The sequence below is a fragment of the Hibiscus syriacus genome, unplaced genomic scaffold, assembly GCF_006381635.1.
Source record: "Hibiscus syriacus cultivar Baekdansim isolate YM2019G1 unplaced genomic scaffold, ASM638163v2 tig00010263_pilon, whole genome shotgun sequence".
NCBI classification, from domain to species: Eukaryota; Viridiplantae; Streptophyta; class Magnoliopsida; order Malvales; family Malvaceae; genus Hibiscus; species Hibiscus syriacus.
In genome coordinates, this window is record NW_024062210.1 from 135,607 (window position 1) to 140,608 (window position 5,002).

Sequence of the window (5,002 nt, forward strand, 5' to 3'; positions counted from 1 at the left end):
ATTATGTGTTAATATTTTTTTTATATATATAATATAAAAGAGAACAGAATTCAGCTAAACTTGAATGGTCAAATTAAGCTAAAAAAAGTTATCAAAACGAGAAGGCGCTGAAGTTGAATTTGATTAGAATATGTGATATGCGTACATAAAATAAGCATCTATAAATAACAACAGATGTAATCTGTTCCATATTAATAATGTAAGCATTTGAAACATTCCAAAACTTGTACTACAAATTCCAACATTTGGACCATACACTACTCTATATTATAAACACAGAATATAAATGTTTCTTTTTCTATCTACAAATTATTTTATTTTGTCTTTTAAACATTATTCAGTACAAGCTTAAAGACTTACACATAAATATTATTTTTATAAAATAATTTTTAAGCAATTAAAAATTCATTAATAATTGTTATATGGTATTTTTTATATAAAATAAAATTAATTATAAACTAAATAAAAATAATATTTTATTTTATTCAAATAATAAAAAAATTTAATTTATAAATTATATTCGAATTGGTTTTTGACGTTCAACCATAGAAAAAGTAGCCTAATTGATATTAATTAGCCGGAGATCCTTTGAATTAATCTCAGCACCAGATAATTACAAGAAAATTTTATTGCAAATATTAATTAATATTTGTTGAAAATTTGGTTAGGTGAATGGGATGGGTTGGGTTTCAGCAAATAAATAAAACCAAGGAAATCAACTATAAATACACCAAACAAAAACTGAAGTAACAAAAACAGAGTTTCGAACGCGGGTAATATTTGGGAACTAATATTAATAAACTAGATAGTATTAACTTAATGCTTTGTAATGTATGGGGTATAGTCTAACCAATCATTTTGTAGTCTATTTTTTGATTCTTTCGTTGTAGATTGGTGGATTGATTGTAACTAAATCTTGATTTGGATAATAAAATCAGAATTATCCAAAAAAAAAAAAACTGAAGTAACAAAAACAGAGTTTCGAACGCGGTAGCTCTAACTACCACCGCCTGTCTTTCAACGGTATTTTTCCATTTCATTTTCCTCTCATCTTCATGAGATTTTATTTTCCAGATCTGAATTACAAAGGTTTACGCCTTGATTTTGCAGAGAAAAGAACCAAGGAATGGCACGCAAGAAGATCAGAGAGTACGATTCCAAGAGATTGTTGAAGCAGCATTTCAAGAGGCTTTCCGGCAATGATTTACCAATCAAATCTGCACAAGTCACTTCATTTTCTCCTTCTGGATCTCCTTTTTTCCTTCAATGTTTCGCATTTTATTATTTTGTTTGCTGAGCAATTTCAACTGATCTCGATAAATGAATGTTCGGTTTCCTTTATTAGCTGTGGTTTTTTTATCAAAGAATAATAATTTTTTCAGATCAGCAAGTTTTGAATATAATTTGGCGAATGTTCATCTTCCTTTATTTCTTGATTACTAATTGCTACAAATATTGAATTTCAAGTTGTTTCTTTGGTTGTGCTGCTGCTGTGTTTAGGTGACGGAGTCAACTGATTTCAATGAGCTAGCCGAGAAGGAGCCATGGCATTTGTAACCCCCTAGACCCGGCCTATGCGTTTCGACTAAGTCTAGTGGATCACATTATGATTATTAAAGACATTTTTCGCAACCGTTATTCCATCAATATAAAATCACATTATAAATAACATGAAATTATAAACAAATTATACTATCAAAATCCAACTCGTAAATATAGTACAAATAAATAATAATTTAATTTGAAACATGTCTTCAAATTCAAAATCACAATAAACCGAGCAGTATTAGCAAAAGAGTTATCATTATAAAATCTGATATTTTAAAATAAGGTTCATGTCACCAAAATAAAGTCAACTTGCCAGATAAAAACATTACAATCTGATTTACTTCAAGAGATATGTTGATCCTCCAAGTGCTCGAACCAAGGTATCTAACCAACAATATCTGAAAGGGGGAAAACATTTTCAAAAGGTGAGCTAGGCTCAGTGTGTCCCAACATTTCCATAAAATCACAATAAGTACAAATCATAGTCCAGTAATCTCACAAATTCGTAAAAGAGTTTAACTTTTTGAAAATCATAGTTTAAACCCTTTTCTGGTACACCATCAGTAGTTCCCAAAATTATTTTCCATATAGCTTACTTTATGCACATAGCAAAAAGAAAGCCTACTTAAGGATAGGCTCTGAAGCTTGTATCCTTAAGCCCAAGTCAATAAGGCCATATAGCTTACCCTAAGCACACAGCAAAGGAAAGCCGACCTAATGAAACATCTTGGGGCCCTCAAGAGTCACATTAGGCCCAGTTAGCTTGATCAGAGCTATTCCATCGTAATTCAATTCCAAAATTCAATTGCACCGTGACATAAATTCCATAAATCCAAAAACATGGTAGTCATATACCATTTCAAAACAAAAATTAGATAGCAGCCATATTCCATAAATTGTCACATTAAATTGGTGCATCCATAAAACAATAACCAATGAATTCGGTGTACCACATATTAAAACCAATAAAATAGTTCAATAATAAGTAGGGAACACACCTCGACAATAGATTCAAATAACAAATCTACTGATTGCTGGTTTCACCACGCTCTGCTACAGTTTTCGAACGGGTGAATACTGGCACACGTGGTTTAACTGATCTAGAAGAGCTGGGTCGAGCTGTCGAACGATCCGAAGAGTCTCTTGTACCTTCAAACAATAATATTTATCAGTCTCAAATCCTATTTAATTGTTCAAAGCTAAACTTCTTAAGTATATACGCATTTTTCAGGTTTGACTATCAATTTGAGGTATTTCGAGTCTGAATTTGGCCAAACGGATTGCGGAATCGGAATCAGGGCGTCGAAAAACATAAAATATGACTTTTCGAAAATTCAAATTCTTGGTCAAAGTCAAAGTCAACCACTTTGACCGTAGATTTGGAGACCTTCGGATTCGAATTTGACAAAACGGACCACGGAAACGGATTCGGCACGTCGAAAACTATCAGGATAGGTATACTCGGAAAAGATTAACGGTCGTTTAATGCTCGGTCAAAGCCATTTTAAGTTTTGGTCAAAGAAAGTTAACGGTCAACGGTCAACGGTCAACGGTCGGGTCGGGTCAACGGTCGGGTCGGGTCGGGTCAACGGTCGGGTCGGGTAAGACCGGTCCAACCGGTTTTCCAGCAGCTCACTCTCCCTGCGGCGGCGCGTGCGGCGCGTGAACAGTGCCACGGTGTCGGAAAATTCCCGAAAAAATTTCTAAAAATTATTTTGAGCGATTCCGAGATACTTACAACGATCGGTTCAAATTTTTGAACGGCGGAGAGCTCGTATTTCAACTCGGCCGAATCTTTGACTGCTCCACCTCCTCACGCGCCGCCGTCGACGGCGAACAAGGTTGACACCGGCGGACTCAAAACGACACAAGGAACACGATGGTGCAGGAGGTGTCGTAAACGGAACAACGATCGGCGGTGAATTTAAGTTTTTCCCAGCGATAGAGCTAAAAAAACGACGATGCTTTGACTGAAAATTCTTGACGTTTGACAGCGTTTCACTTCAATTAATTTGAAGGGTTTGTTCCTCGCTTGATGATGAACACAACGGTGGTTTCAATTTTACGATTGGACGTCGAACGGCGTCGGAATCGGGCTTGGAAGTAAGGGTACGAGAGAAGGAAAATTGAGCAAATTCTCAATTGTGTTTTCTGATTTACAATCAGAAACCACGCTTAAATTATAAACCTGCCGACACTCCTTGGAGGAATTCAGGGCTTGGTCCCTGAATTTCCTTCAACTTATAAAATGGCCTATAACTTTTCATAAATTTTAGTTCAGTCATTAAATTTCACCAATTTTCACAATTAACGTCCAATTTCAATTAAATATTATTTTGTAAATATTCGGGTTGTTACAATTCTCCCCATCTACAAGAAATTTCGTCCTCGAAATTTACCTTATGAGAATAGTTGAGGAAACTGAGCCTCTATTGACTCCAATGTCTCCCAAGTAGCTTCTGAGGGGCCTCGATTACTCCACTGAACTTTGACCATTGGAATTCGCCTATTCCGAAGAACTCTTTCATCTCTTTCTAAAATCTGAATGGGCTCCTCCTCATATGACAAATCCGGTCTCAGCTCTACTTCTTCAACCTGAATAATGTGACCTGGATCTGGACGGTATCGCCTTAACATAGACACATGAAAAACATCATGAATACGACTGAGGTGGGAAGGCAACTCAAGCTGATAAGCAACAGGTCCAACTTTCTTCAGAATACGATACGGCCCAATAAATCGTGGACTCAATTTACCCTTACGCCCGAATCTCAATACTTTCTTCCACGGTGAAACTTTTAAGAAGACCTGATCACCAACCTCAAATCGTATATCTTTCCTTTTCTGATCTGCATAAGACTTATGCCTATCAAATGCCTCTTTCAAACGGTCACGTATCAATCTGACTGTGTCCTCCGTCTCTCGCACTAACTCAGGTCCCAACGTTTTCCTATCACGCAACTCAGTCCAACAGATCGGAGTGCGACATTTACGCCCATAGAGTGCTTCATAGGGTGCCATACGAATGCTGGTCTGATAACTGTTATTGTAAGCAAATTCAGCCAACAGCAAAAAGTTCTCCCAACTACCATGAAAATCGATTACGCAACCCCGCAACATATCCTCCAGAATCTGAATTACTCTCTCAGATTGACCATCAGTTTGTGGATGAAAGGATGTACTATAATCCAATCTTGTTCCCAAAGCCGTATGTAACGCCTTCCAAAATCTCGAAGTAAATCTCGGATCTCGATCAGAAATAATAGACAATGGAACACCATGCAATCTGACAATCTCTGAAATATACAATATTGCCAGCTTATCCAAAGTATAATTTACTCGCACAGGAATGAAGTGAGATGACTTTGTAAGTCTGTCAACAATCACCCAAACTGAATCTTTTTTCGAAGGAGTCATCGGCAAGCCAGTAACAAAATCCATAGTAATACGCTCC

General features: G+C 36.3%; 1 long non-coding RNA gene across 1 annotated transcript; it reads left to right on the plus strand.

Moving 5' to 3' along the window:
* The first annotated feature begins 950 nt into the window (after window positions 1-950).
* On the plus strand, window positions 951-1,558 carry LOC120203692. Its single transcript, XR_005523889.1, has 3 exons — window positions 951-1,023; window positions 1,111-1,225; window positions 1,501-1,558. It is a non-coding gene; the product is annotated as an uncharacterized LOC120203692 (long non-coding RNA).
* The last annotated feature ends 3,444 nt before the right edge of the window (window positions 1,559-5,002 follow it).